The following is a 12,357-nucleotide window of genomic DNA, read 5'->3' as shown; positions in this document are numbered from 1 at the left end:
CTTTGTAAGAGCCGAGCGATCCAGTTCACAGGGAGAGGTCTCTTTGCCTGCGCTGCTCAGAGCCTGACCCCTGCTGGCCCCTCTGGGAGCGGCCAGGGTGGGTGGATGCCAGGAAAGACAAGGACAGGGACAGGGACAGGGATGGGGGAGGCAGGTTCCCGAGCCAGCGCAGAGGGCCGCCTCTGCAGCCCCGCAGGTGCTTTCTCAGTGGGACTTGGACTTTGGCCGTGAGGACCTGTCCTCCTGCCCCCTGAGCAGCCAGCCTAACCGGCGGAGCAGGCTTTACCTCTTTCACGTGGTCCCCTGAGGGGTGAGTGGCCTGGAGGAGGGGCGCCAGCCACAGCCCAGATCGTCCCTGAGACTCCACAGGGTGGGACGCTTCGTGGGTCTCAACCAATGCCTCAGGCCACCCGTGATTCTTGGAGGCTCCACAGGAGAGAAAGCAAAGGTAGACCACTTATCCACATCACCAAGAATGACTTCAGAATCCGTGGGTGTCACAGTCTTCCTCTGTCCCCATTCTCAGCCTTTGGAAACTAGCCAGGGGAGAAATGATGCCCCTAGCAGCCCGCTGGCTGCACCTCTGCCCGCTGGGCAGACCAGCCAGCAAAGGGCTTTATAACAAATCCCGGAACAGTATGTGAATGCACAGGGCGTCACTCACGCACACAAACGGTTTAGTTTACTTCGGTGGGCTAGATGCGTGCAGTGGTGTTCATGGGCACTCTGGAATACAACTTGCATTTGCAGAATATTTTACAGCTTGCAAAGCCTTTTCAGGACCCTGAATTCGTCCAGTGAGGAGTTTAAGCGCCTGGCAGCTTTATGGCATACAACGGGTCTTCTGATGGACGCTGGGAGGGGGCCCTATCGAGATGGGGTTGGTCTGTGCAGTTGTGGCCATTTGGGCCCCTGGGACAGCTCTGCTGAGACAAGCTAGCCCAGAGTCCCCCGGGGCCACCTGAGGCTACCTTGCACCGTCTTCTGTCCACGCCCGACAGACATGGACCCTCGGCCTTGCTGATGAACACCTGCCCCCACACTGCCTCTCCTGCCTGAGCTTCTTTCCAAAGACCCAGCGCACACAAGACTTCACTCGTGTGTGTCGTGTGTTGTGGTGAGTGTCCACTATGGTGGGGTCGAGGACACGTGCAGTTGCATACGGATGGGTGCTGCCCAGCAGTCCCCAGGACTCCACCGTTGGTCCGTGAGGGCACCTGGCCCTTCCTCCCCCCACCCCAGCTCCCTCCTGCACTCTGGTGCTTCTCGAGGCCTGAGGAAGGAGAAGAAGTCACTCTGTCCCCACAGAGCCCACGAGCCCACAGGGCTCAGGGTCAGGGTCACGGGTGGAAGGGGACCACCGTGCCCCCTGGGTCCTGGCCACTGTGAGCCATGCAGGAGTACAGTGTGCATGGACCATCACTGTGGCATCCTCCGGAGAAGTCAAAGGGCCAGCACCGTGTGGCAGTGTGTACTGTCCCTCTGTGTCTTTCACCCTCCACGGTGGCCCATGGGCTCAGAAATCCTGATCTTTGAGGAATACTTGAATTCAGAGAATCTGTGATTCAGCCAACCTCAGACATGACTACATTTGTGTAAACAAATGCTTTTTACTGTGGGCGGTTGCTGACTTTCAACTCAAACAGTCTGCCCTCCAGGACACCCCCGGGCCCCCTGCTTCCAAGTCTAAGCAGGCCCCAGGTGCTCCCTATCAGCCAGAGAGTTGGGGGCTGTCTAAGGCACCAGCTTTGAGCTCTCAACGTCTGTATCTAACAACCTAGATTATCCCTTCACAGCTATGGCCCTTTTTCTGGTCCCGGTGGACACCTCCCTCTGGCCAGCTGGGACACTGGGCATGGTGGGCGGAGTGGAGGCAGGTGCTGGTGTCACCTGGACGGGGAGGGGTCTCTGCTAGAATCCAGGAGTCCTCCCCCTGCTCCCCCGGGGTCTGGCCCACGGGCTTTTCAGGGACAAGACCCACTGCAGGCCTGGCATCATCCACACGGAGCCACTGAGAGCATGAGCAAGAGGCTGGGCCCAACCAGAGAAGGCGCCCAGCATGGATGTCTAGCTGCCATACCAGCCAGGCCGTCCAAGTGGGGAGTGGACAGATAAAGGCACTGGCAGGTGTTTCCCGAGGTCCCTGCCCACCTGGACAAACAGAACAATGGCAGGATGGATGGACAGTTCCACCAGGACTGTGTCCCCAGAAGCTGCGGCTCCCTGGTTGTCATCAGGGTCTCTCCACGTGGATGTGTCCAGCCAGATCTGTGGGGAATTATGCTTGGTCCAGCTGGCATGTTCTCGTTGTCCTCTGACCCCGCAGGGCCCCAGAAATCCCGAGGTCCTCAGTTCTAATCCCACGACGCAGGCCCCGGGGATGGAGCCCCCTCTGCTCTCCAGTCCCGCCCCTCCCAAGTGAACCAGCGGAGGGCTTTGGAGGCCACAGGCAAAGGTCACACTGCCCGCCATCCTCATCCTCACTCAGTGGGACAGGGCAGCCCTCGGAGGGCAGGGTTATGCGTGGGGATCTTCAAATTCTGGGACTGAGCCAAGTGTGTATGTGTGTGTGTGTGTGTGAGAGAGAGAGAAAGAACTAGAAAAGAGAGAAGAAAAAGCCAGCAGGGAGTTTCCTGCTGCCCAGAGAAGGCCCAGAACTAACAGCTGAAGAAGCATCCAGGTGGCATTTGTTTCCAGTGAAGGTGAATTCCGGCCCCCTAGGGAAGGGCGGAGGTGGTGCAGGGGCCCAGAGCTGGGGTGACTTTCCCCCAGCCTGCACGGGGCTTGTGGAGGTGGACCAGGTCCCACCGCCCGTCCTGTGGGCCCCGGAAGAACACCCCCTCCCTGGCCCTGCTCTCCTGTTAAATCAGTAACCATCATTGCACCCGGGGGCTCCTGGGGGGCTCGTGGGGGCTCTGGTGGGGGAGGGAAGAGACGCTGTCTGGAAGACTGGTCAGGGCACGAAGCAGGCGGGGAACCAGGCATGGGACCCTAGGCTCCTGCCCCCAGAGCCCGCCCGACTCTGGGGCCCACGAGCCTGTGTGTCAGCCTGCTTCTCAAGCTGCCCAGCAAGGCCCACAGGCATGCGCTGGGCGGTCCGGGCACGGGGCCGCGCTCTGCATTGCCACGCTTAGGGAGGCACCCGCCAGCCCGGGCTGTGGGCCCCTCTGTAGCCTCCAATTGAGCACTTGGTCAGGCCAAGTGCTGAGCCCCTAGGCACCTTGTTGTCACGCCTAAGGAACTAGGGGCGGGCAGAAGCGCCATCCCCAGGTGAGCCTTATTCCTGAAACCCGCAGGGGCGGGGCCTGCCTGCGGGAATCTGGATGGTCTGAGGCTGTCTGCCTGCGTGCGCCGGGGCTGTCCCCAGGGTGATTTCCCAGAGTGGGCAGCCATCCTCTCCATCAAATCCTTGCCTTCTGCTGCGGGAACCGCCTCCCATGGGGCTCCACTTCCTTGGCTTGAGCCTCTTTTAGGAGGTGGGAGGGGAGGAAGGAAGGAGGAGATGGGTGCATGGTCATAATGTCGAGTCTCTAATAGAGGGCGGGCTGGCCGGACGACGGCAGGAAGTCAGGGGGCTGGCTGTGCCTCTTTCACGGGCACAGCAGCCGCCGCCAGTGTGGCCTGGTGGGCCCCAAGCCCCTGAACAGCAGAGCCACAGCCCCTCCCCAGTGCCCACTAGATGGCAGCCTGACACCTGGGCAAGGGCTCTCCCGTGCTGGCAACAGGGACCTGGGTTCTGCCTGTTCTCCCAATAGCAGGAAAGCCACCAACTGGATGCGCTATTGGAAATCACATTTTGACAGGTGTAAAAAGATGGAGTCCGTGATTTATTTTCAAAGTGAGTGGTTGGCAGCTGGCTACGCTATTCGGGGAAGCAATTTCTAATCTGTGCCATTAGGAAATGGCCAGTAAAAGGGACTTGAAAGGTTTCTTTATGTCCTCTTGTTAAAGACGTGCCTGGCACGTGATCTTTCCTGCTAGCTGAGCTTGCAGTGGCTCGTTTTGAGGTGGGATGCTCAAGGTCTGGGCTGGAAGGGCCCCTCACCCAGGCCGGTTCATCACCAGCCCAGAGTCCTCAGGAACTGAGGAACAAGTCCCACGTTCCTGGAGAAGGTCACCTGGACACAGAAATACCCGTTTCCTTAACTAGGGCTTGAATAGTCCAGGCCGTTGATTAAGGGGAGGGAAACAGTGGATTCACTGCGTGCTCACCGTGGTCTGGAGGACTGGCCCTTTCTTAGCGTAGGTTCTCAAGAGGTAATAAAGGACCTCGGTCTGGTCCTCCCTGTTTTACTGGGTCCCCAAATCCCAGGGGGACTGGACGGGTGTGGAGGGAGCCCGTGGACTTCACCCTCACCTGCTCAGGGCCTAGTCCATCCTACCCAGCCTTCCATCCCCCACCCCGCACACCCCCACCCCCCCAACCCCCCCACACCCCCGCCCCGCACCCCCTCCCCTGCCCCCGGGACTTGGAGCCTCGGCCAGCGGAGGAGACCCCACTGGCTGAGTCTTTAATAGATTCCCAAAGAGCACGCAAAGCCTAGGGTGAGCCACCCCCTTGACACACCCAAGGAAATATTTGAGAAATGTCAACAGGAGTGATGGTGACCCTTCTAGGTCAGTGAAAAGATACATATTTGTACCTAGTCTCTCCCTCATTCCAGTGAGCTGGTGACACTCTAAGGTTTGGACCACACGGAGGTCGGGACTGAATGAGCGTGTTCTCTCCTCCAGCTCGCCTGCACTTGGGCACATCCCTGTGGAGTGTCAAGCGACCCACTCAAGAGCCGCATTCCAGCCCTCTCATGGCAGCTGGCCTGTCCCTGTGTGGGGACTCGGCACGGGACGTGGTATTTATAGTCCGCATCGCGGGTCCCGCCTCACCACGCGTTTCTGCAGCAGGAGAGAGCGAGGTGAGACAGCACCACGTATGGGGCGGAGGAATGTGCTGGAGGAGGAGGGGTGGACGTTCAAGGCAGAGGGTGGAGCCTCCGCAAACTCTGCCTCCCAGGCATCTCCCGTGCTCCCCCTGGACCAGGCCCTGCTCTAGGAGTCCGGGTGGTCCTCAGCACCCAGGGGACGCCTCTATGAGCTCTGGACACGTAAGAACCAGGGCTGCTGCCTTGTGGGTCCTCTTCTGCCCGGGCTGCCCAGGCCTCCCAGGATGGCGGTCACCGGGCTCTCCATCCAGGTGGACCCCGAGGCTCGGGGTGGGGGTGGGGGGGTGGCAGGGGATGTGCCTGGAGTGTAGATGCTACCAGACTTCATTCACCCCCTTGCGCAAGAGCAAAGCAGCCCTCACGGAGTGAGCGCTCAACACACATTTGTCTCTGCCCTTGGATGCCTGGCCATGGAGATGTTATCGTGCCTGTTCTCTTTCCAGCCACATGGATCCCGACCGTGAATGAATAAGACTCCTTCCCTTGCCCATTAGCCCCGGAGTCAGCCTTTGGTCATCTAAGGCAAGTCCTTGTCCACAGCAAACCAACCAAGCGCCACCTCAGGAAGCCACTTTTTGCAACAGTCTTCACATGTGGATGATACAAAGGCATTTGAAAAGTCAGGATCAATGACCACTCTGCTGCCACGATTTCCCCCTTTCCGCATGGATGTTGACCCTTCAGAAGTTTGGTTGTGTTAGGACGGCGTGCCATCTCCTCCCTGAGGTCCCGCTGCCCTCCATCCAGAAGGCGGGCTCCATGGACACGCCCTATACTCTGCTTTTCACTGAGAGTGGGCAGCAGGTTCACCCAAGAGCTGTGAGCAAATCCGCTGAGGGACTGGCTCCCTCCACCCCCAGGGTTCCATCCTTCAAGCCCACGATGGCTTTCCTGCTCCATCCACGGTTGGGCTCGCAGGGTGGGTCAACTGCACTGTGCGGTGGAATCCTGTCTCCCAGCTGTAACCTGTCACCTGCCCCATGACCTGCACGGCCTCCCCGATCTGCTCACATCAGTGTTTACAGACTGTGTTCTGCTCCACAGAAAGGAGTGTCCCGTGGTTGAATACTTATGGAAGCCTCTGGAGATTATAGTCCCCTGTAAGAGATCCAGAAAGCGTACTCAAAATGCACAGAACTCCCGCCGCACGGAAGCCCGTTCACATTCGTGTCACCCCACACGTCCTGGGGGTCTTTGGACTGGAGCCATCTTGCCCGTCTGCCCCAAGAGGGTGCCTCTCTGCCCACCGCGCCTCCCTCTCTGGCCCTGCTCTTCCAGCCTGAAAAGTCAGCCCACGCCTCTTTCCCCATAAATCTTCCCCTCCTTTCACTGCCGACCGTGCACTCCCTCACATTCCCTCAGCTCTCAAGGTCCCTGTAACACGATGTACCATCCGATCTGAGATGCATGTTTTATGGACGTTGGGCCAAGAGTCCTTTGAAAGTGGGAGTCACGTTCTGTTCCTTCCCTGTGCCTGGACCAGCACGGAGCAGGCACAGACCGGCCAGCACTCCTCAGCTGCTGGACCTTTTCCCAATGCTTAGTCGCTCGGCGTCCCTCCTCCTGGATGGCTTGGCTGGGTTTGCTCATTAGTGCCTCTACCAGGGATGAAGGGCGGGGGATGAAAGGCAGAGCTGGCGCCCTGTGTCATTAGCCAACTCCTAACATGGTGCAGGGGTTTGCTTGGCCAAAGGGAATTGTTTGTATATTTCTGTATTTGAAGAGCCGAAGGAGAAATTTCCTCTCCAGTGTGTGTCTGTGTGTCTGTCTGTGTCTGTGTATATGTGTGTCTCTGTCTGTATATCTACAGATGTATGTATGTCTATGTTATGTCTGTATACGTGTCTGCGTACATGTCTATGTAAGTGTGTACGTATGTCTGCACATGTCCATGTGTGTCTCTGGATATTTGTGTGTGTCTGTTATGTCTGTGTATGTGTGTCTCTGTCTGTGTCTGTGTGTCTCTGAATGACTCTGTGTATGTATGTTTATGGATGCATGTTGTATATGTCTCTAGGCTTCTTTGTGTGTCTGTATATGTGTGTGTGTTTGTAGATGTGTGTGTGCATGGATGTGGTGTCTACACTCATGTGAACCCAGGGCACCCACAGTTGGTCCAGCCTACTCTCTGACACAGGACACCTGAGTCTTGCAGGCATCCTGAGTGTCCTCAGTGATGGCCATGTCGTCGCAGCTTCCCCATCCTCCCGGCCTCTGTCCCCTGGGTTTTCCACTGCACCACGGTGTCCAGACCCTGGAGCAGTAGGACACTGAGTTTCAACATGTCCTCCAACTGCAGCCCACCGCTTGCAGCCTGGAGGGGACAGCCCAGCCGAGTTGCATCTCTGCATGTCCCAGGAACCCGGCCTGGCTCCAGAGCCAGCCCTGCCAGTTCTGTGGGGAGATGCCTCTAGAAATGTCACAACCAGCATGTCACTGGCTTCTCCACCTCCTTTGCTTTCTAGGCCAAATGATGACCAGACGTGGGCCTGGGCCACTCAGCTCTTCAGAGGCTCTGGGCCTTGCCCGCACCAATTCACCGAGTGGGGAGCCCTGGAGGGGTGGCCCTCAGTGCCCACACCACATCGGTCCACGATGGAAGCTTTACCTGCTCGGCCATCCCTTGGCGTGGCGACTTTCATTTCTTGCAAATGATGATGATCTCTTCTTTCTTTCCCTGGAGACCTCAAACATTCCTCTTTACATTTGAAGTTCCCAAATGAATATTTTTAAAATGTATTCTGCTGTGAATTTGCCTTGTAAATAGGGCCGGCTACCTCATTTGCAGGACTCAGTGCATTTTAAAATGTGGGACCCTTGTTCAAAAGGCAGGAAAACAGCACTTAATGATACCAAAATATAAAGCTCTCCTTTCCTCCATTTTTTCTTGACTTGCCGTGGTGTTTTTGTTACTTAATGTCGTTGCAAGTAAAGAAAAGTGAAAATTTTAAATTATTAGCATGTCTTAGCATTCACCTTTATATTGTGCAATGCCAGTTTTAAATGCAAATTCGAGTGCATTTAACTCGCACGAGGAACCATTGAAATTACGTAGTTTGTATTTTGTAGCTTGTACACACATGAGTATTTCATTTTTACCAGAACAGGGGAAATGCTGCACAAAACCCATCCCATCATCTTTAGTTCACGTCTTGACACCGTGGCTTAGTGAGGAGAAGGGCAGGACTGAAGGATAGGCGCTATGGGCCCCCTCTTCCCTTCCATCCTGCGTCATCACTTTCAGACAAGTGGCTGTCTGACCAGGGACGTTCAATGGGGAGAAAGAATAGGACAAGTGCCTGGGCCATTCGTGTTTCTGAGAAGGTCACTGCCTTCTTTTGCATTTGAAGCGAGTTCAGCTTCAAGTGGCGCGTCTGGCTTCTCAGAGCTGTCAGTGCCCCACTTACTCAGCTGTAAAGGGGACGCGCTTACCTGTACTTGCTTGCAGTCTTGCCAAACTGCATGCATCTTTGGTCCACACTCTGTGTTTATGGGGCATTGTGAACACAAATGGGACAGCAAGAACCGGCAGACAGCAGCTCCACGTGGCTTCTTCTCTGCTAACACACACCCTCCATTGTCTCATAGGACTTCACTGACAAAACAAATCCCAAATCAAATTATTAACAATTCCAAGATGGTGTCCACAGAGCATGATGTCAGGTGGAAGCCCTTTTGAGTGTAGAGCCCGTGTGACGGTGAAGGCCACACAGCTGTGAGGCCGGCCCCGCACAGAACTGAGAAAGTCCTGATACGCGCTCTTCTGTTGGTTAGCTGAGTACCTTCTTCCCTGGATTCTGCCTGTTCCCTGGGACTCCTGGTAAATACATGACGAGACTTCTGGCCCTCCCCTTCATGTGCCCACTTCTCCCTCTGATCGTGATCTCTTTGTCCTTATGAACATTCTTCAAGAAACCCTTGATCTTTCAGTTCAATACTTCATCCTTCAATGTGTCTGTTCAATCATTTTTTAAATTTTGAAGTTTTATAGTTCTTTTTCTAACAGCCTCATCTTGTTTTGTGGATGGTTTATATTCTCTAATCTCCTGGACTATATTAATGATAATTACCTTGAAGACTTTCATCTTAGTCTGCGTTGGCTCTTCCAGTTGTTGAGTTTGATTGCCACTTTCCCATAGCGTCCATTTTGCTCCAACTATCCGTTCATCTTGCTTGGCTATCTACTTTCCTTTCTGTTTGGGAATCCTCGGCCAGCATGGTTGTCTGGGCTCCGTTTTCTCATTTGTAAAATAAGGGCCTCAAGCAGATCAGCGGCTTTCCACTCTTTTTAGCTTTGGGAAATGTCAAATGAGAACTTATTTGTGAAAGCACAGTGTGTAAGTGGAGGGGGTACAGCAATCATCACGGCAGGTGACCTTGGAGGTCCCTCCTGCGACCCCACTCAAGACAGGCCTGGCCCTGGGGCTCCTGGGCCCTTCCACACAGCCTGACCCAGCAGCTAATGGACCAGGTCATCCAGATGGTCATTTCAGGCTCAATATTATGGGATTCCTTGTGGGGAGCACATAGATTGGAACTTCTGTGAAATGCCTCCCTGCATGTCCATTTTGGCATGGTTCTAGAGATGGAAGGGTCCCCTGGCAGACAGACTCCCAACGACTTGCTCAATACCACCCTCTGGATGGGAACAGAACTCCCATCAGTGGCTTCCAGATAAAGTCTCGACAAAGAAAGCCACACAGAACAGTGGTGACGTCAGTTCTGTAAAACTCACAATTACATTCTTTTCTTTAAGTGGACCTCCTGATTTCAAAGGGATCATTTCCAAAAAAGACTGGGCCGGGCTCCAGTCTTGGCCTCTGTGGATAATATCAAAGTAGATGCTATAAATTAGTAAATTCATGGCAGTCTATCATAAACGAGACAAAACGGCCTTTGCTGCGAGACCCCACGGCTGCTCTTCCTCAGCCCGTGCGGAGCAGACGCCAGGTGGGACGGGGCTCCGTGGACCTGCTGTCTAGTTTCTGATCTAGAAACAAGTCAAAGCACCAGTGTGGAAATACCTGCTGTTCTTAAAATAGGTCTATGTGGCTCAGTGTTTTTTGTTTTTCCTTAAGGGCACTTGAGATTCAACACAAAAATGAGGAAGTGAAAGCTTTGAATTGGTTTGTCCTCTTTTATCATCTTGGGGAGGATGGTTCTTCTTTGTAAGTGTTTCTGGGAGGAAAATTGAATTTATTTCTCTTAAGAGGTCAGTTTTACATGAATCAAACTAGTAACAACAACAATATTAATAATAATAATAATAAATCCTGTTCAGAACCTCGAGAAAGTCTGCAGCTGGAGACTGGTCTTCCCTCGGCTCTGGAGGTGTCCGGCTCATCGGCCTCCCCAGGGTCTCTCCTCCTTGCACCCTGGGACGAAGGGCTGCCCCTCACGCCTCTGCTTCATCTTGAACTCTGATCTCCTTGTCCTTTAGCACACGTTCTGGAAGAACCCTGGAACCTCTCCTTCAAATGCTGAAAGGTTCTTGGGGGTTCCCATCGTTCTGGATAATCCCGAGAGTTGGTGTTGAAAACATCCACACGACATATTTTTGTTTTCCCTTTTGTCAGCGACCTCAAAGCCACATTCCCAGTCAGGATCCCACCACAGCCTGCACGGGCTGTCCCCTCTTGTCCCAAAGCTTGTCACTTACAGCCCAGGGAGAAGAAATAGAGACCAGAGCACTGAGCAGAGAGAAGTGCCCCTGGGGAAGTGGGGTCTGAAGAAGGGCCTCTCCTTCCCAAAGGCCCGTGTGGATCTTCCCGTCTGTTCACCCACAACAGAGCTGGCCCGCGCTCTTGTTTATTTTCAAATCTAGGACACAAACACGATGTACACATTTCCTCAGTGCATGGATTGTTGAAGTCTCACGCACTGCTCATCCCACGTTTCCAGCCTCAGCGGCACCCAGTCAGCGGCACCCAGAAGGTCACCACCTGGTCACAGCTGGGCCCCGGGTCATCACTATCCCAACTTCCAATAGTGTAGCTTGATCTCCATTCTGTCCTTCGTACACATGGAATCGTACAGTTTGTACTTTTCTGTCCCACTTCTCTGGCTCCAACTGCATTTGCAAGATTCTCATCTGTGTTATCTCGTGCACTTGTGGATCACCGTGTCCTTGTCACACCAGCGTCCACCCCATGGCAGGAATGCACCTCGGCGTATTTGTTCATTCCTCTGCTGATGGGCACTTGTGTGTGGGGATGGGGGCCAGAGTTTTCAAGGATATGCTCAGGTTGAAATGGCTGCTATTGTCTAAAGAATTTAAGAAACAACCCAAACCTTGCCCCACTCAATGAGTGCATGAGGGGTGAATAAAAGCCTCTTCTGGATCCCCTGGTTGCTGCCCGTTCCCTTTCTCTGGGGTGGGAAGTGTTGACTGAGCTTATGAAGACCTGGAAACAGAGGCAGCTGGAGATCCTTGGAAGCTGCTCACGATCCCAACACTCAATCTGCCAGGAGATCTCACCAGAAAAGGAAGGACGAGCGGGCAGGAGCGGGGAGCAAGGAGGAGCGATGACCCCATTCACAGGGAACATTTTTCAGAAAAACCTACATGCTTGACTCCACAGATGGGTCTCCAATCTAGAGGGTCGGAAAAGCACGTTGGGCCACTCTGACTTGTCCTGCCAGCAAGAAAATGGGAGTAGGTCGCTGGTGCTCTCCTCCAGACAGTTCCCTTGGACTCAAGGAGGCTGGAGTCAACCAGGGATGGATGCCAGAAACCTCAGAAGACGCCACACCATTCAAGGAAGTCCAGGGACGGGCTGCACAGAAACTTCTGGCTAGAAATCAAATTTCCCCACCCAGATGAAGCCCTAAAAGGAAGTAAATCACAGAGGCCTTTGACACTGGAGAATTCAAAAGTCTGGATGTTCGTATTCTTTGGCTGGTGCTGATATAACCTGATGTTACTGTTTCTGTTGAGTGCATGTTAACTCCATGGTATTATCTGCTATTTGCAGGCTCCCAGGCATTTGTTCCCCCAAGAAAGCACTAATTTGTAAATTCATTCAATGAACACAAAAGTAAACGAATCTGCTTAATGATAGAGGAGTTTATGATTCCTGGATTCACCTGGATTCCAGCTAGAAATCTGGTTGCGTTTTGAGATGCAGTTCACTCCCCCACCCCACCCTGAGACAGCTGCCTTATAGTCTCAGGTCCACTGTCAGGTCCCGCCTGTTCCAGGGCCCAGGCATGTGCCCATTCTCACGCAGGAGGCCGGCTCTCCTCTTGGAGCTGTTTGGTGGCATGGCTCACCCTGGGGCCAACAGCAGCATCCCGCGTCTCCCGTGGTATGGCGCTCTCCTGAGTCCTGACCCTGCTGGGCAGCCTTGCCCCCAGGCAGGCCTCACCCTGGGGTGGGGGGTCCAGGGCTTGCAGGCTACTGGATGTCCTCCGGCCA

At 54.5% G+C, this 12,357-nt stretch overlaps 1 long non-coding RNA gene across 1 annotated transcript; it reads left to right on the top strand.

Moving 5' to 3' along the window:
- The first annotated feature begins 556 nt into the window (after positions 1–556).
- LOC139078798 (uncharacterized) lies at positions 557–7,818 on the top strand. The gene is made up of 3 exons (XR_011531913.1): positions 557–1,117; positions 4,735–4,913; positions 5,384–7,818. It is a non-coding gene; the product is annotated as an uncharacterized lncRNA (long non-coding RNA).
- The last annotated feature ends 4,539 nt before the right edge of the window (positions 7,819–12,357 follow it).

Source organism: Equus przewalskii, chromosome 22, assembly GCF_037783145.1.
Source record: "Equus przewalskii isolate Varuska chromosome 22, EquPr2, whole genome shotgun sequence".
Classification (NCBI taxonomy): domain Eukaryota; kingdom Metazoa; phylum Chordata; class Mammalia; order Perissodactyla; family Equidae; genus Equus; species Equus przewalskii.
The sequence above is the reverse complement of the archived record's forward strand: the minus strand, read 5'-3'. Positions and strand labels throughout refer to the sequence as shown.